The sequence below is a fragment of the Mixophyes fleayi genome, chromosome 4, assembly GCF_038048845.1.
Source record: "Mixophyes fleayi isolate aMixFle1 chromosome 4, aMixFle1.hap1, whole genome shotgun sequence".
NCBI lineage: Eukaryota > Metazoa > Chordata > Amphibia > Anura > Limnodynastidae > Mixophyes > Mixophyes fleayi.
Genome location: NC_134405.1, coordinates 317,088,778 through 317,111,790, shown reverse-complemented (window position 1 = coordinate 317,111,790; position 23,013 = coordinate 317,088,778). Strand labels below are relative to the sequence as shown.

At 43.2% G+C, this 23,013-nt stretch overlaps 1 protein-coding gene and 2 long non-coding RNA genes across 10 annotated transcripts in view; 2 read left to right on the top strand and 1 right to left on the bottom strand.

The window, feature by feature from the left end:
* SGCD (sarcoglycan delta) overlaps positions 1–23,013 on the bottom strand; it is a 495,352-nt gene that overhangs the window by 322,177 nt on the left and 150,162 nt on the right. The window lies entirely within an intron of this gene.
* On the top strand, positions 7,274–14,024 carry LOC142152965 (uncharacterized). The gene is made up of 3 exons (XR_012691421.1): positions 7,274–7,363; positions 10,204–10,305; positions 12,504–14,024. It is a non-coding gene; the product is annotated as an uncharacterized LOC142152965 (long non-coding RNA).
* On the top strand, positions 21,754–22,435 carry LOC142152966 (uncharacterized). The gene is made up of 2 exons (XR_012691422.1): positions 21,754–22,092; positions 22,208–22,435. It is a non-coding gene; the product is annotated as an uncharacterized LOC142152966 (long non-coding RNA).

Here is a 23,013-nt window from a genome sequence, read left to right as displayed (position 1 = left end):
TACCAAACAAAGATGTTAACTGGCTTCAAGAATTGGGATGTAATATATGCAAATTAATAAAGTTGATTTGATACAAAATAACAATTAAAGGGAGGAAATTGATTCTGCTGTTGATTTTTTTTTTTTTTTAAACATATAATATATTATGTCTTGGCAACACAGATAATAGCTTTTAAGTTAGAAGGGTATCTTGGATTTTGGGCAGTAATAGTTTCTTAAAGGGGTCCTCCATCATTGTGTGTGATGTATTTAATGCGCTGAACTGTGAAGCTATGCTATTTCGAAATGTTAGATTATTCTCCTTTGAGCCTGTGGTTATACGTAGTGCTAATCAAAATCACTTAAATATTTCTGTTTGATTGCGTACAAATATGAATAAATCACGCGAAGATGACGTCTATCGTGGGAGCCAGTTTAGGAATTGAAAAAAGTCGTCTGTTCCGATTTTAATTTGATAATTAGAAATAGTTTTATAATATGCAGCATATATTTTGTTGTTGCAATTTGTTTTGTTCCTTTTAGCATAAAACAGAGTGGGAGTAGTGTGACTAATGAAAAAATAGCCAACAAAATGACAAGCATGATAAAATAGGGACATCATGTTACATATACGATTTATTTACAATATGCCTTCCAACTTTTGATCCTGTGCACTCGGGACAAATCATGTGCAGGTTGACCGTCTCCGGTCCCCCATGGACGTGCCTAGCAGATTAGAAGAGCTAGTCCAGCCCCAAACTCCCACACTCCTCTAATAAAAAGGATGGAAAAGCTGCTGGCACCAGAGGCAGGTGTGCAAAGCACCCATAGAGCGGCGGTAAAGGGAATATAACTCCCAAAAGTCCTCTAAAATCTGGACTGTTTCGAAGCGGGACAGCTGAGAGGTTTCATGAATATAAAATATCCCCGCACCCTTACTTGCAGATGTTTGTGCTGTACAGCCTGAAATCAAGATACGTCATGTCAGACGATTTTCCACCTTTAATGTGACTTTGCAAACAACAAAAATTCAAGCAAAAAAACAAATAGACTGTAGAATGTTTCTGCAGATGGTGCAAAGTAGTTCCGGTGTGTATCTCTACGGCTTAGAGCTAAGCCTATGTCACAATTTTTATATAATATCTGTATGCATACAGCTAATTTCATCTGACAAAGGGGTCTACTTGAGAAAGGGAGAAAAGACCTTTCTCTAGTGAACATAGGAGTTTTCGCTGGCTTTAGATCTTCTCCCTATTTACAAAAGTCCCCGGGCAAGTGAAGACTATAGCCGGTTATAGCTCAGGATGGCGTTAGCAGTGGTTCTGCAACCAAAAAAGCTTTAATTTCTGCTTTTCTAAGAATAAAATAAATGTTGATATACATATAACATCTATGGTATTATGTGTACGTATCACTTGCAATGACAGTGGTCTATATATTTTAAAATGGTCTTTTACACTATGAAAAATATTTGCCCTCCCTAGTCTAAAATACACTCAGTGGCCACTCCATTAGGTACACCTACTCGTTAATGCAAATTTCTAATCAGTCAATCATGTGGCAGCAACAACTCAATGCATAAATGCATGCAAGAGGTTCAGATGTTGTTCAGACCAAACACCAGAATGGGGAAGAAATGTGACCTAAGTGACCATGGAATGATTGTTGGGGCCAGACGGGGCGATTTGATGATCTTCTGGGATTTTCACGTACAACATTCTCTCGAGCTTACAGAGAATGGTGTGCAAAACAAAAAAAACATCTGGGGGTAAATGTATGAATCTCCGGATTCTTCATCTCCGGCGTGTTCAGCCTCTTCAGCGCTTAAATTTAAAGCGGCGCTGCATTGTAAAGGGAAGTTTCCCTTTACAATGCAGCGCCGCTTTAAATTTAAGCGCTGAAGAGGCTGAACACGCCAGAGATGAAGAATCCGGAGATTCATACATTTACCCCCTGGTGATCGGCAGTTCTGTAAGTGGAAATGCCTGTTTAATGAGAGCGGTCAGAGGAGAATGAACAAACTGCATCAAGCTTACAGGAAGACCACAATAACTCAATTAAACATGCGTTAGAACAGTGGCATGCAGAAGAGCATGTCTGACTGCAGATCATGTCCAACCTACAAGTGAATGAGCTACGGCAACAGAAGACCAAACCAGGTTCTACGCCTGTCAACTAAGAACTGGAAACTGAGGCTACATTGGGAACAGTATACCTATTTTCAAAAGGCTACTTCCTGCAGGATAATGCACCATGTCGCAAATCACACGTCATCTCAAGCTGGTTCCACACACATAACAATAAGTTCAGTGTCCTCCAATGTCCTCCTGTCAGGTTCTGCCTTCACCTTTCTGCATTTGCATGCTCTTTTGTATTGGCAGCTCCTGCCTTTAGGACTATTGGACTTGTTTCATTGAATGTATTATGTGTCAGTAACTCTAATTCACCAGAGGTGATGCTATTGCGCCTTCTTCTCCTTTCTTCTAGGGCTTAACCTGTTGCACGAATTATCACTTGCACCTGGTGGTTCCCTATTTATACCTGCCTCTCTCTATTACCTGTGCTGGTCATTGTTGTTTGGTTGCTGTTCCTTATTATTGTGTTCTCTTGCTTCTCTTGTGCTCTGGGACTTTTATATGCTGGTGCTGACATCTCTCCACCGGATTTCTCTCAACTCAGTCATTCTATCTGCATCTGCTGTATTCCTTTGCTACTAGTTTTCAGCATTACTCAGAAATCCCTGTTCAGAATCTATTATGCTCGGTTTGTACGGTGGCCTAGCTGTTTGCACTTCTGCCTCACAGCACTAGGGTCATGAGTTCGATTCCCGACCATGGCCTTATCTGTGCGGAGTTTGTATGTTCTCCCCATGTTTGCGTGGGTTTCCTCCGGGTGCTCCGGTTTCCTCCCACAATCCAAAAACATACTAGTAAGTTAATTGGCTGCTATCAAATTGACCCTAGTCTTTCTGTCTGTCTGTGTGTATGTATGTTAGGGAATTTAGACTGTAAGCTCCAATGGGGCAGGGACTGATGTGAATGAGTTCTCTGTACGGCGCTGCGGAATTAGTGGCGCTATATAAATAAATGATGATGATGATGATTTCATGTATTCCCTGATTAAAATCTATTTAATAAACATCTTATGTTTCATCATATGAATGTGCAGCCGACAAATCTGCAGTAACTGCGTCATGCTATCATTTCAACATGGACCAGAATCTCTAAAGAAAGTTTCCAACAACTTGAATCCATGCCATGAATAATTCAGGTTATTCTGTGGGCCAAAGTGGATCCTCTATCCAGTACTAGAAAGATGTGCCTAATAACGTGGCCACCGGGTATACAGTTTGCAGAATAATGAGGATAATATCATATGTATATATATATATATATATATATAATTCAGCCGAATGTGCCATGTTGGTACTAGTTAATGTAATTAGAACTCTGCTCTTTCTATACTGTCTGGGGATGGAACAAGCATTGTATTGGGTATGACTTTATCATGGTGCCTTCACTATTTTTCTTTGGGGCCCAGACATTTCTACTTATATCCCTGGCACCCATAGTCACCATAGATTTACTTTTTCTAGTGTATATGTATAAAATCTCTAGATGACGCTATTGAGTTTACATTTACCAAGCAAATACACTGGTCGGTGACAAGGTTATCCAAGTATGTATGGATAACATACATTAGGTAAGTATATACATCATTTTCAATATGGAATCATTTGCATCTAATTATTGATAATATGTCTTCATCCCAGGACAACATTTCAGAGAATTACAGGATTTGGACTTATTTGGACTTATTTTGGAGACATGTAAATATATGTAAGCTCCTATAAATATGGAAATAAGATATAGCTGTCATTCATTCACAGCAGTAAATCCACCATTTACTCCATTAAATTCAGCATATTTACTTGTTCTGTAAACCTAACAGAATGCAGAAAGCGGTTACCAGGTAGATAATGTGTTCTCTTTTCAACCATAATATGCTCTAATCCGATGCTGACAAAGTACATCCAAGCACCATACAACTCTCTATGTGGTTCTCTGTTCTATCAGCTCATGTGCTAGACCAAAAAAATCACTGCCTGAGCTTCAATTGTCCCCAGCTGTCAATACAGGAACAAGAATCTAATGCAACTCTGACAGGGATGAGTGTGGTAAGAGGGAATATTACGTGAAAATACGCGAAAGTAACGAGCCGGCTTGCGAGCCTACACGGATTCCCTAAGTTCGGGTGGGCTCGGTTTTCAGGAAACCAAGACTGAGCATCTCTACTTAACAGCCATGTCTATATATGAACAGAGACATTTATTTCCATGCCCCTGGAGTACGAGGCATGGATGCTTTCACAATGCAATTCAATACAACGCAGGGAGCGCAGCTCGCTCTGCTCTAACCAGGAGCAACAGAAAGAAACAAATCTGCTGATAAAATATATGTCTGGAAAGTACAACAGAAAACAGAGAGATGAAACAATGTGTTTAGTAAAAGTCGCAGGAGGGCATGGGTAAACCAATGAAAATGTAAAATTCCTTTTATGTATGCAAGCATACTCCAAGAACCCCGCGGGGGTGGGTCTTAATGACGCAACTCATCAGTATGATTTATGGCATGGTGGCTAAGTGGTTAGCACTTCTGCCTTACAGCACTGAGGTCATGAGTTCAATTCCTGACCACTGTGAGGAGTTTGTATATTCTCCCCGTGTTTGAAACAAAATGGAAACTGCACTAAGAAGTAGCCTCATCTTCAAAACAGAGACAAATAATAGCTTTCTGCTTTTCTCTATGGTGAACATAACTTGTAAGGAAAAGGAAAAATCGTTTTAAGTGGTGTTTTCAGATAACTATGATCTGTATCTGTCATGTCCGTGGAGAACAAAATTTAGAGTTTGCCTGCTGGAAGTTTTGTTCATAGAAAGTAAGTTCTTGAAGTTTGTTGCTTACAGAGTGATGTTCAAAAATAATAAATGTCTCTCCCGGGTCCCCTGTTGAGTCAAACCGGATCCAGAGTTACCACTTTGAAAAGTATATCTGTGTTATTTAAATTTAGTCTCTGCATAATGTGAGCCCCTAAATTTATTTATGTAGTGAATATTTTCTGTTATATATGTTAAGCATCTGTAATCCCTTCTCCAAATCATCTACCCTCCCCACCCCCTCATTCCTCCCCTACCAATGTCATACAAATGTAAACAACTGAGAAGAAATAACACAGTTTCATAACGTTAATTGTGTATTTGCGACGTTTCTTCAATAAATAAATAAAAAATATAATAATAAATGTCATTTTAGAAGTTCACACACAGATTTCCCTCGTACATTTAAACTGGGTTATTCCAGGCATGATAATTCAATACTAAAGGGTGCAATTAATTATGCCACAGTTACGAACAGTAGAAGCTATTTATCTGTTTTAAATGAAATTTATAGAGGCTTATATAATAAAATGCTGCTATGTGTACAAAGGTGCTGTAATACATAACAACCAATCACATTCTGCCATTTTGCTAGTACAGTTTGAAAAGGAAAATGAAAATCTGCTTGGTTGCTACAGGTTACGACACCGTGTTATTGATAATCCTCATAACAGTAGTACAGGTAAGGGCTTTATTAACTGGAATGCTTATTTTACAGATAATGTTTTTTCCCATAAATTGGAGCACAATGCCTAAAATAATTTCATGGAGTGTGCAAGTAACAACTACGCTTCGCACTTCACAAGGGGGTGTGTTCTGCTCTGTTCAAGGGGTGTGTCTAGCTCCACCCACAGGCGTGTCTTGTGCCATCCCAAGGTGGAACCGTTTGTACTCTGCGCATAATGCCGCCAGAGGCTGTATAGTGTAGCAGGGCTGAAAGGAACATTATTTTTATATTACTGTAAATGTTATGGTATTGTCGGCGATAAAAAATACTGCAATAAAAATACAGTCGCACTGCTTGATAAACAATAAGGTCTCCTATGCAGAAGCATGGGAGCCCTACCGCTTGTGATAACTGTGTTAATAAATAGATCAAAGAGGAAGCCCTATTACTGTGATAAACATTTTACGGTGTTGATAGTACTTACTGGTATATGCACATACTGGCTAGTGCGACTTGGTAGCCTGTGTCATCACGTACACAAACACACACACACACACACACACACACACACACACACACACTTGCTAGCAGACCACTTACCCTAAAGGAAACACTAGGGAGAAGAATGAGTAATGATTACTATTATATGCTGGAGAGTGGTGACCATTTTCTTGTAGTACAGATCTTCACCCTGCTAAATAAGTAACTGAATCTCATTGTTATATTCTATGTATGGACAAACTGAGAGGTCAGATATCTAGAGGAATCACTAGAGGAAAATATGTAATAACAGCTTTTCCCGTTTATGGTAGTGGCGACCATTTTCCTGTAGTACAGGAGTCACAGGGAGATTAACTTCCCAATATTACAGGAGTCTCCTGTACATTCCGGGAGAGAAGGCAACTATGACCCAGGTTTCATAACAGGTTTTAGTTAACTTAGGCTCTGTTAACTTTTGTGTTATAATGCTGATCATCACCACCATTTATTTATATAGCACCACTGATTCCGCAGCGCTGTACAGAGAACTCATTCACATCAGTTTCTGCCCCATTGAAATACTTCAGTTTTTCACAAAAATAAATGAATATGCATTAACAGGAATTGAATAGACAAACACGAAGCTCCCTAATGTCTTTTTTAACCTAATGACTATATAATTATGCACCAACACTTGTTCCAAGTGTCTGTCTGGATCCTCTATTCAATATTATATATTAACCCTGAGCATTATTGAGGATTTTGTATTGTATTATACAATGCTTGTATATAGTTAGTTGCATTTTATGTTAATTTAAGGCTTATTTAATAAAAAGCTACAAATAATACTTATACTTTGCGTGCCATTGCATACCTCCCAACAGATCCATATTTTGGTTTAAAGATAATGATTTCATATAAAAAAAATTGGATTTGGACAAACAGATATTTGCGCTTGGCCATTATGAATTAGGGCAATTTGAGGAGACATAGATAGGTTTTTTTTTATGTGGAGCCGACGGGACAACTGAACTGAGGTCCATGTAGGGTGAAAGGGATTATACGGGGGTGGGAAGGTGGAAGTTTTCTGTTGCCGGGCAGATTAGCTGTTTTACTGTTGTACTTATAGTGTTCTCCTAGGCAACCACCCACTTTCATGTCTGGAGGGGAACAAAATCATAACTTTCTGTAATAGCTCTTCCTCCTGGAAAAGTCATCTGAATGAACCTGCAAGCAAAATGTCCCTTCCATGAAGATTGCTTAGAGATCCTAATTCATCAAGTATTGTGGAAATTATTGAGGTGAGTGTCTGGCTTGGGCGTTAATATTAGGGTAGTAACAATTTAGGGTGTTTATTTTGGGGTCAGTGGGAGACTATAGGACATTTTGAAGCAAGTTATTTGTGATTGTCTGAGGTATTTAGGCTGCTGCTGTGGTTATTTTGTGGTGATGAGGTGTATAGATGTTGTGGGGTGATTTGGGGTGGAGTTAGAGGTGTTCTGGTGTTTGGTGAAAATATGGGTGTTTTGGGTAATAGGGGCACATAAAGGCTGTATTTGGATAATTAGAGGTTGGACAGACCCCTTAGATTGGACTTTCCTGCCTAAATCGGGACAGCTATTCAGAAATGGAATTCTCCAACTCCACAGCTCTCCTTGTCTTGTTCTGTAAATGTCAGTATTTGGTCTTATTTTCTACTTGTATTTATACTGTATGTTTTCTTTTTTATTTTATATTCATGTTTTCATGTACCAGTAACCCGAATAAATGAAAGAATCTGCATGTGAATCAGTAAAACTTTGTGACTCACCTGTACTTGTTATTTACAGTAAAATAAGGTGGCTTTGCCCATACAAGCTTAATAAACGGACAAAAAGCACCTGTCGTCTACACACATTGGCATTGTGTAGACTGAAACAACAGTCATAGTCATACAACTTACAGATTCACTGCTCGCAAGCTTACAATCTATGGGACAATGGGAGATTGACACATGAGGTTAAGTCTACATTTTGCATTTTGGCCCAGCCAGACTGCAAAGGTAAAAGTGACTCATAAGCTAAATGAACCCGTCACACAACAATGTTGGTCAGGGGGCAGCCGTCCCGTGTGAAACTGTGTAACAGGCTAAAGGTAGCGAGGTTAAGAGGGTGGCCGAGGAATATTATAAGCTTGTCTGAAGAGGTAGGTTTTCAGAGAACGCTTGAAAGTTTGTAGACCAGAGGAGAGTCTTACTGTGCGAGGGAGAGAATTCCATAGAGTGGGTGCAGCCCGAAAAAAGTCCTGTAACCGGGAATGGAAGGATGTAATGAGGGTGGATGAGAGACGCAGATCTTGTGCAGAACGGAGTTGCTGAGTTGGGAGATATTTTGAGACAAGAGAGGAGATGTATGTTGGTGCAGCTTTGTTGATGGCCTTGTAGGTTAGTAAAAGTATTTTATATTAGATTCGGTAGAAAACAGGCAGCCAGTGTAGAGACATACAGAGTAATTCAACAGAGGAAGAACGATTTTCAAGGAAAATCAGTCTTGCCGCAGCGTGCAAAATAGATTGTAAAGGTTTGAGTCTGTTTTTGGGAAGACCAGTAAGGAGGGTATTGCAATAGTCAATGCGGGAGATGATGAGTGCATGAATTAAGGTTTTTGCAGTGTCTTGCGTGAGATATGTGCGAATTCTAGAAATGTTGGATAACAGGTACCACAATCACAGTACAATAACATAAGTTCACCACACCAACAGCTTTATGTAACTTACTGTTCCCATTCTCCTATCCTAAGTATAAGAAATAATAAGGTTATTATTAAATAAAACCGATACATTAAATACAAGATTTGGTTTGGGAGCCTGAAGAAGGGGTAGTAAGGGATTTTAACAAGACTTAATCAAAAAAAAAATTAATAAAAAACACAAAATATATTACCATGATGTACACAACCCACTATCCAATATGTCAGACCCCCAAATCATCTCCTTTCTTGCACAGAATTCTAAACTGTCCCATGAAAACCTGGGATAATTGGAGGCAGGGGCATAAATACCTCCGGAGCAGCCCATGTAGCTGCTATGGGACCGATCAATGATTATTAATCTGTGGCGTTAAAACTGATTTTCTATTGCATCGATAGAATATCAATTATGGCCACAATTTATTAATAAGGCCTAGTGATACTCAGCTGCCTGGCAATACTGACCGGGAGCAGTAAGACTTAACTTATACACATGTGTCCCGGGTAGCTGGCTCTCGCATACGCAGTGGAATTGAAAACTCAGTTCCACTGATATAAAAAAGGATTGCAGCGGTACTCTGCTCAAGTGACTGGGGATGGGGCAGACATTGTGGTGGGTATGACTTTGCGATGGTGATTAGAGGACCGATCTCAATTTTGTTATGGGGCTCAGACATTTTTGGCTACGCCTCTGGAACCCATAGTCACCAAAGCTTTACATTGTATGTCTTTTCTAGTGTGTATGTATTATAAGTCTAGTTGTCTCAGAAATTCTGCTGGTGTTTATCGTGTTTGTCATTTACCAAGCAGATACACTGGTCGATGACAAGGTTATCCAAGTTAGTATGGATAATATGCATTAGGTATGGAATCATTTGCATCTAATTATTTATAATACTTCTTCATCCCGGCATGACATTTCAGAGCATTACAGGATTTGCGCTCATTTTGGAGACATGTAAATATATGTAAGCTACTATAAATATGGAAATATGATATAGCTGTCATTCATCCGCTGCAGAAAATTTGCCATTTAGTCAGTCAATTAAATCATACGTACTCGTCTTGTAAACTGAACAGAATGGTGACTACCGATCATACTATTGTCTACGTGGACTGTGGTACTCTGTTCAATCAGCTCCCGCCTTAGACCAAAACCTCACTGTCTGAACTGGAATTATTCCCAGTTGTCAATACAGGGACCTGAAAGTAATACAAACCTGGCCGGGATGAGTGTGGTAAGAGGGAATATTAGGTAAAAATACATTTTAGTTAGCATTGATTAATTAAAATGAAATCATTGTTTAAGGTTTTAGAAGCCGGAATGGTCTATTGTGCATTGAAAAGTGTGTTTTAATTATGCATTTCATGTTCAAAACTGTGCTTAAAAAAAAACGCTGACCAATGCTTCACAGGACCATAAGATTTGAAAAGCGCGGAAAGCACAAGTCCGTTTTTATGCAAAGACTCAGCACTCACCAACAGCTGTTCACCCTGTCTGATCTGGAATGGTAGCGGTGAGTGATGTCAAAAACAGATCTATTTATCAACAGGAGGAAACCCCTAGATTAGACCTAGGAATTTAGGGATTGTTTCTATCTATGTAAAGCATGGGGAAGCCAATTTAACAAGCACAGCGACACTACAAGTACTGCCGCTGTCTTCCAATTGCTGCCACCGTCTCAGGATGGCATTAGCCGGGGGTCACTGCAGGAAAAAAATGCTTGACTATTAAAATAAAAGTTTTTTTCATATATTTTTTTTTTTTAAATTATTTTTTAAAATTTTGTTAATGACTTTTTGCTTTTTTTTTTGTATTGAATCCCCCGGGCTTCCACTTCCAGTGCACATGTGAAATTCAGCATGGTTGCGATAGGCAGTGGTAGGAAATCTTCCATAACGCAGTGTCTTAATAAATAGACCCCAATGATCACAATAACTGCCTATAGAATCTCCCCACCTGCACTAAGCCCCTCAGTAGTAGATAATATGTGGAGGACACAGGGCAAGTGGTTGAAGCAACTGCACTAAACACAGGAAAGAGGAGGTGACTATAGTCCATACCTCCCAACATTTGTTTCTCCGGGTGCGGGATGGGGGCATGGTCACGTCTCAATGGGGGTGTGGCATAGGGAGGTGTCTATGTTGCCCGTACTCCCCTTCCCTCCCCTCCAAACACCCCTCTCATGCAGACCAGCAGTGAATGACACATACCTCCCAAATTTCCTGATCGGGACAAAGCTGTCCCAATGTGGATGGCGCGACAGAGCAATATGCAATCATGTGATCTGCTGATATACCAGTTGTAATACATTTCTCATGAAAAGCCAATGTGGACATATTGTACAATATACAACTTGAATCATTAAAATATTAATACATATAACTAGAGATGCTCAGGCTCGGTATTACGAAGTTTCAAGACAGGATCCACGACACCCAATACTGCCCATTGGGGAAAAAGTGAGAGAAAATGTAATAAATGGTTAGAGGCATAAAGTTCAACTTTTGTCTGCTCCCCACTATGTACCCACCCCCTTCTCTTTTCTCTTATCTGTACCCTCCCCCCTTATCTTAAAACCTTTAATAAAAATAATAATGACTAAAAGAAAAAAAAAGTTGAACTTTTCTCCAAATATGCTTTATTCTGGGACATTCCCACATACAAAAGATGCTCATTGGGAACCACATTTCAAACAGTCCCATATCTGTATGTTATAGTCCCATAACATATATACGCTGGGGAGACAAATAGCCTCTATGGAAGATGTTCTCTGTATGAACTTGCTGTTAGAATAGAACATGAGTATGACAAGGTTTTAAGAAGTTGCTCTAGTGTTATATCTGGGAAAATGTCCAGGCAAAGGGAGAGACTCGATTTTATCTTGTGGGCAGCATGGTGGCTCAGTGGTTAGCACTTCTGTCTCACAGAACTGGGGTCATGAGTTCAGTTCACAATCATAGCCTTATCTGTGTGGGGTTTGTATGTTCTCTCCGTGTTTGGGTTTCCTCCGGGTGCTCGTTTCCTCCCAAACTCAAAAAAAAAAATACTGGTAGGTTAGGGAATTGTAATCCCCAATGGGGCAGAGACAGATGTGAGTGAGTTCTCTATGCAGCGCTCCGGAATTAGTGGAGCTATGTAAAAAGATGATGATGATCATCATCATGGTATGATCAAATGAGGATCTAAGAATTTTATAGTTAATGAAATAACTCCCCTCTCTTGTAAAGGTTTGGACAGTAATGTGCCTAATTCATTTGACTGGTCTGAAGGGGAAAGAGATCTGGAAACTGAGATATCATAGGTTTTAGCCTGAAACAATGTGAATATATGCATTTCTGGAGCTCTATATTTTTCCATTATCTGGGCTACTGTTAGGGGCGTTTTCTCCCTTCGCTCTACAAGAGATCCTACATTGTTATTATTTTCTGCTCCAGGAGTAAAAAGGATTTGAGGTGACTTGTAATAATAATTTACAGTCATGATGTCATAATAATGAATAAAATAATAAAAATACTTATGACATCTCCTAACCTGCACATCTACTTGTGTGCTGAAGATTTTAGATGACTTAAAGCCCAGTCATAGACAGGTAATAGGATGTAGAAGATAGTGAAGTGCTATTATGGGTTGCCAGTTCGGTTTATTGCTAAGTTACATAACACTTCTATTTCAAAATTGATTAATTGAAGTTATTTTCTTTTCATGGTTCAGGTCCTGATCGAGAATAAACCAGAACAAAGTCCTGAGATAACAGGGGCCAAGTGGCAAGAAACATGTCTGGTCTAGAACCTGGAATAGTTTGTTGACACAGACCCCCAACCCTGAGCTGTGGTCCTGAAACAAACCAAATCCACGCTCTGAGACTGGCTTAATGGTCCACATAAAAAAAGGGCCCTAAGGTCCATACCTGAGTGTAGTCCCCAAGCCAAGACGGGCTCATTGCTCCACACCCCAAGATGGTCTCTATGCTCAACACACCAAGACAAGTCCAAAACTGGAGGCTATATGGTCCATACCTCTGAGATGTGCTTTAAAGTACACACCATGAGGTGTGCTTTAGGGTCTTTACCCCCAAGGAGGGATCTACTGTCCACACCCCTGAAGCGGGCTTTATAGTCCATACCCCTGAGGTGGGCTCTACAATCCACACCCCTGAGGCTGGCTCTACCATTGACACCCCTGAGGCGGGCTCTACGGTCCACATGCCTAAAATGGGCTCTGTGTACCACACCCCAAGCCAGGCTCTCTGTACCACACCTCAAGATAGGCTCTGTGTACCAAACCCCAACTGGGCTCTGTGTACCACACCCCAAGCCAGGTTGTGTGTACCACACTCCAAGCCGGGCTCTCTGTACCACACCCCAAGACAGGCTCTGTGTACCAAACCCCAACTGGGCTCTGTGTACCACACCCCAAGACAGGCTCTGTGTACCAAACCCCAACTGGGCTCTGTGTACCACACCCCAAGCCAGACTCTCTGTACCACACCCCAAGACAGGCTCTCTGTACCACACCCCAAGCCGGGCTCTGTGTAACACACTCCAAGCCAGGCTCTCTGTACCACACCCCAAGCCGGTCTCTGTGTACCACACCCAAGCCAGGCTCTGTGCACTACACTCCAAGCCAGGCTCTCTGTACCACACCCCAAGACAGACTCTGTGTACCACACCTCAAACCAGGTTGTGAGTACCACATCCCAAGCCAGGCTCTGTGTACCACCCCAAACCAGGTTGTGTGTACCACACCCCAAGCTGGGCTCTGTGTAACACACTCCAAGCCAGGCTCTCTGTACTACACCCCAAGCCGGTCTCTGTGTACCACACCCAAGCCAGGCTCTGTGCACTACACTCCAAGCCAGGCTCTCTGTACCACACCCCAAGACAGGCTCTGTGTACCACACCTCAAACCAGGTTGTGAGTACCACATCCCAAGCCAGGCTCTGTGTACCACCCCAAACCAGGTTGTGTGTACCACACCCCAAGCCAGGCTCTGTGTACCACACCCCAAACCAGGCTCTGTGTACCATTCCCCAAGCCAGGCTATGTGTACCACACCCCAGGACAGGCTCTGTGTACCATACTCCAAGCCAGGCTCTCTGTACCACACCACAAGGTGGGCTGTGTACTATACCCCAAGCCAGACTCTGTGTACCACACCCCAGGACAGGCACTGTGTAGCACACCCCAAGCCAGGCTCTCTGTACCACACCCCAAGACAGGCTCTGTGTACCAAACCCCATGTCACTCACCGGACTGTGAGTGCTTCTTCCCGGACTATTAGGAACCGTGGACGTCCTCTATCCTGAGGGACTGCGCATGCGCAGCCCTTTCCAAACCTTCAGTGTATGTTCCTTTAACTTAATTGGCAGATCAGGCAACCTCCCTATATTAAGCACCTGTGGTCAACACCACGTTGCCTGATCTTGGAGTCTCATTCCCCATGAGTCTCTGAAGGTGTTCCTGTGTTTCCTTGTTTATTCAGCCCTGCTGATTCCTGTGGTTTCCAAACCACTTCTACCTCTGTGGTTTCCAAACCACTTCTGCTACTGTGGTTCCCATACCACTTCTACCATCTACTGAATCATCGTGACTGTGAGCTGATTCCTATCCGCTGCCTCCGTGCACTACAGTCTTCTAATCACTTCAACTCTACCATGTATCATTGGGACTGTTAGCTGATGCCTATCCGCTGCCTCCGTGCATTACAGGCTTCAACCACATCCACTCACCTGTTCATGATTGTGACTGCTAGCTGATTCCTATCCGCTGCCTCCGTGCACTACAGTCTTCAACCTGCAACCCGTCTGTGTTTCATCGTGACTGTTTGGCTGATTCCTATCCGCTGCCTCTGTGCGCTTCAGTCTTCAGTCCTTGTCAACGCTCCCGTGTTTCCTTGAGTCTGCCTCCACTATTGCTACCCGCTATTCTCCGTGATCAACAGTGCCTGTTCAACTCTGCTCTCCCGTGTCCCATCGTTACTGCACCTGCTGGTTGCTATTGGCTACCTCCGTGTTCCCGCAGAGACCCGCTGCTGCTACTCCTCAGCACTACTCATCCATCTACTGCTGATCCGCTCTCCACGCTTTCCTGTGTTCCCTGCTGGTCTACCTTCCCGTGCGCTGCACCTACTAGACCACCGCTTCACCCATCCAGGGACTTCGCACCCTGCCGGCCTCCTGCCGTTCAGGTATCTCTGCACTCCTGTCTGACTGCCTCCTGAACCACGGTATGCATACTTCTCATTGACTGTGCTGTGTATTGCATACCTTGCTGGACTGTGTTGGTTCTCCTCTGGAGTGTGCTATCCGCTGAGTCTATTGCCATCATTGACTGTGTTATCTTATGCTGGACTACTTCAAGAGACTTTCTATATTGGCAGTATTGTTCAGTCATTTATACATTTATATTGTGCATATTACTGTGGATCAAAGTCAAGGTGCCCGTGTATATATTGTGTTGCAATCTCTCCCCGTGCACCTCCTCACATATATATTCAGTAGTACAACTTGCTAGTGGCAGACCACTGACTCCTGTTTACAGTTTCACCTGTTCCAGTATCCTCTCACATAGCAGTGGTACAACTTGCTAACGCAGACCACTGACTCCCCGGATATCTCCACTTGGATTCCATTCCTTCACTCAGACAGCGGTACAACTTGCTATCCGCAGACCGCTGACTCTCATCACCTCCTCGTTTCTGTTGGACATTCCTCCTCACTATAGCAGTGGTACAACTTGCTACCGCAGACCACTGACTACCTTCACGTGTCCTTTGTCCATACAGTTCCTCGTGTATTACTACCTCCATATTGCCAGTGCTGCTAGTCATAGACTTTCCTGAGCATCTCATCATCTGCTATTTCCTGTTCCGTGATCACCCTGCTACCAGAGTACCATATTACCACCTATACTGCTCTGGTAAGCCTATCACCTGGTGATCCCTGGGTAAAGACTCCTAGTGCCCGTGACAGTAAGATCAGGCCATGACAGACCCAGATACGGAACCTACTGCTAAAGAGATGCTGCAGCATCTGGTCAGTCGTGTGGAGCAACAGGATGCTCGCCAACAGCTGTTACTTCAATGTTACCAATCGTTAACCTCCCAAGGAACATCTGGACAGACTGTTACAGCTAGTATTGAAGCTCCTGTGCTTTCCTCCGTTTCCCCAGTGCCATCCCAGGTGTCTACAGCTCCTACGCTTCACCTGCCTACTCCGTCAAAATATGACGGGGACCCCAAAACTTGTAGAGGTTTCCTTAACCAATGTTCAGTCCATTTTGAACTCCAACCTCAAAATTTTTCTACCCATCGTTCCAGAGTGGCCTATCTTATCTCATTGTTTTCTGGACAAGCCCTGGCTTGGGCCTCCCCTCTGTGGGAAAGAAACGATCCAATTCTACAAGATAGTGCCAAATTCATTTCCACGTTCCGAAGTGTGTTCGATGAACCAGGTCGTGTGACCTCCGCTGCTTCCAGCATTCTTCGTTTGCGACAAGGCTCCCATACAGTAGGACAGTATGTCATTCAATTTAGGATCTTAGCCTCTGAACTTCAGTGGAACACTGAAGCATTAGTTGCCGCCTTCTGGCAGGGGCTCTCCGATAAAATTAAAGATGCACTGACTACCCAAGAGCTTCCTTCGTCACTAGAAGATTTGATCTCTCTTTGCCATCGTGTAGACATGAGATTTCGTGAAAGAGAATCTGAGAAAACAACTTCTGCTAAAGCACCTCTTCGTTTAAACCCTCAATTTCGTCCAGTTTCACCTTCTGTGATTCCCATGGAGATAGGACGTTCCAAATTATCTTTAGAAGAGAGGAAACGAAGACTAAAGAATAGACTCTGTATCTATTGTGCTGATTCCACACATATGCTCAGTTCTTGCCCTAAGAAATCGGGAAATGCCAGGCCCTAACTAGTTCTGGAGAGGTGAAGTTAGGGTCCCTGGAGTCCTCTCCATTGTCTATGAAATCTAAAGTCTGCGCTTTCGATGTTACGATTTCCTTTGCTACTAAATCCTTTGAGTCACAGGCATTGATTGATTCCGGAGCAGCAGGAAATTTCATTTCTAAATCACTAGTGAATCAATGGTCCCTACCAGTGATCACTTTAAAAACACCCATTACTGTGACGGCTATAGATGGATCACGTCTCATCAATGGTCTCATCACCCAGAGTACGTCTCCAGTAACCCTTCAGATTGGTGTACTACACCATGAAGAAATTTCGTTTTTAATTCTTCCTGTTACGACAAGTCCGATTGTCTTAGGCCTTCCATGGCTTCAATGTCACTCTCCCCAGATTGACTGGCGCACCCCTCAAGTTACGTCTTGGGGGCCTGAATGTCACCATCGTTGTCTCTCTCAAGTTATTCCTCTTAAAGTACAGCAATCTTCCATCTCATCTTCCTCCCCGGGACTCCCTCCTCAGTATGCTTCATTTGCCGATGTGTTTGATAAAGCTCAGTCTGAACGTCTTCCTCCTCATCGTTCTTGGGATTGTCCGATCGACCTTCTACCTGGCAAGACTCCTCCCAGGGGTCGGGTCTATCCTCTCTCGTTACCTGAAACTCAAGCCACATCTGAGTACATACAGGAGAATCTCCAGCGTGGGTTCATTCGACCTTCCACCTCTCCCGCTGGAGCTGGGTTCTTCTTCGTCAAAAAGAAGGATGGATCATTACGCCCTTGTATAGATTTTCGTGGACTCAACGCCATTACTATCAAGAATCGGTATCCCATTCCGCTGATCACTGAGCTATTTGATCGCATCAAGGGAGCTCGGATATTTACTAAGTTGGATCTTCGTGGTGCCTACAATTTAATTAGAATCCGTTCCGGTGACGAATGGAAGACCGCGTTTAACACCAGAGATGGGCATTACGAATATTTAGTAATGCCCTTCGGGCTGTGTAATGCCCCCGCGGTTTTCCAGGGTTTCATCAATGAGATCTTTCGGGACTTATTATATGTATGTGTCGTTGTCTACCTGGACGACATATTGATCTTCTCACAGGACCTGCCTTCTCATCACCAACATGTGGCAGAGGTCCTCTCCAGACTACGGAAAAACTCATTGTTCTGTAAATTGGAAAAATGTTCATTCGAGTTACCCCAGATTCCATTCTTGGGGTATATAGTTTCCGGAGTTGGCCTGAAGATGGATCCAGACAAAGTAAATGCTGTACTACATTGGCCTCAGCCAACTACTCTTCGTGCCATCCAGCGTTTTTTAGGTTTTGCCAATTACTATAGACGCTTCATTCAAGACTTCTCATCCATTGCATCTCCCATTGTGGCCTTAACTCGGAAAGGGGCTAATACTAAGCAATGGTCATCTGAGGCTCTCCAAGCCTTTCAAATCCTCAAAGAGTCCTTCTCGTCTGCTCCCATTCTGCGACAACCTGATGTGACACTCCCCTTCTTCCTAGAAGTAGATGCCTCTAATGTGGGCTTAGGAGCTATTCTCTCCCAACGCTCGGAGCAACAAAAATTACATCCTTGTGCCTTCTACTCTCGGGGTCTTCTGCCCGCAGAGAAAAACTATACTATCGGGGACAAGGAGTTGCTGGCCATCAAAGCTGCATTAGAGGAATGGAGATACTTGTTGGAAGGAGCTCGCCATCCGGTGACGATCTTCACGGATCATAAGAACTTGTCATATTTGCAATCTGCTCAATGCTTGAACCCTCGTCAAGCAAGATGGTCTCTTTTCTTTTCCCGTTTTGAATTAATTATAACCTTCAAACCAGCTGCTAAGAACAAGAAAGCTGACGCTCTATCTCGAGCTTTTGTGACGTCCTCTGATGTAGAAGAGGTTCCCAACCATGCTATTCTAGACCCCAAATGTATTTCTCTGGCTGCTTCATCCACCAAAATGCTACCATTTGGGAAGACCCTCGTGCCTCCTACTCTGAGGAGGAAAATCCTTTCGTGGTTCCATGCCTCTCGTTTTTCTGGACACGCCGGTGAACATAAGACCTTTGAGATTCTCTCTCGTAGTTACTGGTGGCCTTCAATGAGGAGAGACGTCAAAGAGTTTATTGCTTCCTGTGATTTATGTTCTCAGTTCAAATCCTCCCGCAGAACTCCAGCAGGGTTGCTGCGACCACTACCCATTCCGTCCAAGCCTTGGACCCATATTAGTATGGATTTCGTTACTGATTTGCCACCAAGTAAGAATCACAATACTATTTGGGTAGTGGTAGACAGATTTTCGAAGATGGCTCATTTCGTCCCTCTGTCCGGTTTACCTTCCTCGTCTACTCTGGCTGAACATTTCATTAAAGAAATCTTCCGCATCCATGGATGTCCGTCTGAGATTGTGTCAGATAGAGGAGTACAATTCGTTTCCAGATTCTGGCGGGCCCTTTGTAAAACCTTGGGCATACGATTAGCACTCTCATCGTCTTACCATCCGCAATCTAACGGACAAACGGAACGAGTCAATCAAGATCTTGAGACTTTTATTAGGATGTTCTCTTCAGCCAACCAAGACAACTGGGTAGAATTGCTCCCTTGGGCTGAATTCGCCCATAACAACATGTACCATGAGTCATCATCCAAAACTCCATTCTTTGTGGTCTACGGTCACCATCCGTCTTTTCCGGAATTTCCTGCCCTCCCGCCCACCCAAGTTCCTGCTGTGGAGACTGCTTGTCAGACCTTCAAAAATATCTGGTCTCAGGTCAAAACCTGTTTAAAGAAGACATCTAACAAATATAAGTCTTTCGCAGATAAGAAGAGGCGGGCTATTCCACCACTAAAAATTGGAGATCGTGTCTGGTTATCTACCAAAAATATTCGTTTGAAGGTTCCATCTATGAAATTCGCCCCTCGTTTTATTGGTCCATATAGGATCATTCAAGTTATCAATCCAGTATGTGTTAAACTTCTTCTTCCTAAGAATCTTCGGATCTCCAATGCCTTCCATGTGTCCTTGCTCAAACCTCTCATCATCAACCGTTTCTCGACTCCTTCCTCAGCACCGCAGCCAGTTCAAGTTCATCAGGAGGAGGATTTCGAGATTACTGAGGTATTGGATGCAAAAATTTCGCGAGGAGTCCTCCGTTTCCTCGTTCATTGGAAGGGCTTTGGTCCTGAGGAGCGTTCATGGATCAAAGCTGAAGATCTTAATGCTCCTGCCCTTCTGAAGAAGTTTTATTCCAAAAATCCGGACAAGCCCGGTTCCAGGCGTTCTGTGCCCACCTTTAAAAGGGGGGGTACTGTCACTCACCGGACTGTGAGTGCTTCTTCCCGGACTATTAGGAACCGTGGACGTCCTCTATCCTGAGGGACTGCGCATGCGCAGCCCTTTCCAAACCTTCAGTGTATGTTCCTTTAACTTAATTGGCAGATCAGGCAACCTCCCTATATTAAGCACCTGTGGTCAACACCACGTTGCCTGATCTTGGAGTCTCATTCCCCATGAGTCTCTGAAGGTGTTCCTGTGTTTCCTTGTTTATTCAGCCCTGCTGATTCCTGTGGTTTCCAAACCACTTCTACCTCTGTGGTTTCCAAACCACTTCTGCTACTGTGGTTCCCATACCACTTCTACCATCTACTGAATCATCGTGACTGTGAGCTGATTCCTATCCGCTGCCTCCGTGCACTACAGTCTTCTAATCACTTCAACTCTACCATGTATCATTGGGACTGTTAGCTGATGCCTATCCGCTGCCTCCGTGCATTACAGGCTTCAACCACATCCACTCACCTGTTCATGATTGTGACTGCTAGCTGATTCCTATCCGCTGCCTCCGTGCACTACAGTCTTCAACCTGCAACCCGTCTGTGTTTCATCGTGACTGTTTGGCTGATTCCTATCCGCTGCCTCTGTGCGCTTCAGTCTTCAGTCCTTGTCAACGCTCCCGTGTTTCCTTGAGTCTGCCTCCACTATTGCTACCCGCTATTCTCCGTGATCAACAGTGCCTGTTCAACTCTGCTCTCCCGTGTCCCATCGTTACTGCACCTGCTGGTTGCTATTGGCTACCTCCGTGTTCCCGCAGAGACCCGCTGCTGCTACTCCTCAGCACTACTCATCCATCTACTGCTGATCCGCTCTCCACGCTTTCCTGTGTTCCCTGCTGGTCTACCTTCCCGTGCGCTGCACCTACTAGACCACCGCTTCACCCATCCAGGGACTTCGCACCCTGCCGGCCTCCTGCCGTTCAGGTATCTCTGCACTCCTGTCTGACTGCCTCCTGAACCACGGTATGCATACTTCTCATTGACTGTGCTGTGTATTGCATACCTTGCTGGACTGTGTTGGTTCTCCTCTGGAGTGTGCTATCCGCTGAGTCTATTGCCATCATTGACTGTGTTATCTTATGCTGGACTACTTCAAGAGACTTTCTATATTGGCAGTATTGTTCAGTCATTTATACATTTATATTGTGCATATTACTGTGGATCAAAGTCAAGGTGCCCGTGTATATATTGTGTTGCAATCTCTCCCCGTGCACCTCCTCACATATATATTCAGTAGTACAACTTGCTAGTGGCAGACCACTGACTCCTGTTTACAGTTTCACCTGTTCCAGTATCCTCTCACATAGCAGTGGTACAACTTGCTAACGCAGACCACTGACTCCCCGGATATCTCCACTTGGATTCCATTCCTTCACTCAGACAGCGGTACAACTTGCTATCCGCAGACCGCTGACTCTCATCACCTCCTCGTTTCTGTTGGACATTCCTCCTCACTATAGCAGTGGTACAACTTGCTACCGCAGACCACTGACTACCTTCACGTGTCCTTTGTCCATACAGTTCCTCGTGTATTACTACCTCCATATTGCCAGTGCTGCTAGTCATAGACTTTCCTGAGCATCTCATCATCTGCTATTTCCTGTTCCGTGATCACCCTGCTACCAGAGTACCATATTACCACCTATACTGCTCTGGTAAGCCTATCACCTGGTGATCCCTGGGTAAAGACTCCTAGTGCCCGTGACACCCCAACTGGGCTCTGTGTACCACACCCCAAGCCAGACTCTCTGTACCACACCCCAAGACAGGCTCTCTGTACCACACCCCAAGCCGGGCTCTGTGTAACACACTCCAAGCCAGGCTCTCTGTACCACACCCCAAGCCAGTCTCTGTGTACCACACCCCAGGACAGGCACTGTGTAGCACACCCCAAGGTGGGCTCTGTATACCACGCTCCAAGACAGCATCTGTGTACCACACCCCACAACAGGCTCTATGGTCCATGCTCAGAGACAGACTCTATTGTTCACGCCCTGAAAGGGGCTCTATGGACCATGCCGTGTGATGAATTCTAAGGTCCCCACCATGAGGTAGGTCACACTTGTTTTGATATCATAAATTAACTAAATGGCTGAAGATGGACGATGACTTGATCAAGTCGCTCTCACATCACTTTACTTTTGCATTATCCTGTATTGTCTGTAGGAAAGTGGTTCCAGTTGTTTTCATCAGAAGGCAGTTCTCCAGTGGATGATGTCTTTCAGGGTTTTTTTTGCATGGCTAGGTCAAAATTTGACTCATACTATACTATTTTTGCTATTTATATCTTTGTTAGAAAAAAAAACAAGAATGTTATTATAGTTCTGTGTAATATTGATGTTTGTTCTGTCATTAAAACTTGTATTAAAAATTGTTGACTGTTTTGTGTAACAACCTCATCATTCTGTCTCCTAACACATAACAGATTTATAACTTTAATATCAGATATAAAGTAATGTTGACTAGGTGCAAGTGGAGGGAACTGACATAAACATAGTTCTTCTAAGAGATCATTTGCCGAATTGCAGATATTTAGTTAATGAAGGGCCAATAAAAAATTACTTTTGGGGGTATTTCTGGTTTCTACAAATGTTTAAATATATTAAAATATATCTGTAGGAGGATAGTAGGAGTAGAGCAATGTTCTGCAGATCTCCAGAGAAGTCTATAATTTAGCAATCCATAAATTATTAGTTCAAAAAGCAAAATTGATGGTTTATAAAAGATAAACTACGTTGATAATACATCATAGATAATACATGACATCATAGCCTAGTACCACACCCCCAGCCTATTACTAACATGGCCGACAGCTGCACAGGTCAAAATCTGCTCCTTTATGTTAGCACTCAGCATGGAAGCACCTCAATGACAATACAATACAGACAATGAATGAGTGACATTATGTGTTTTAGGTGCTCCCTACAACCACATAGGTTTGTCAAGTGGCAGAGCCATCCCTGACCATCAAC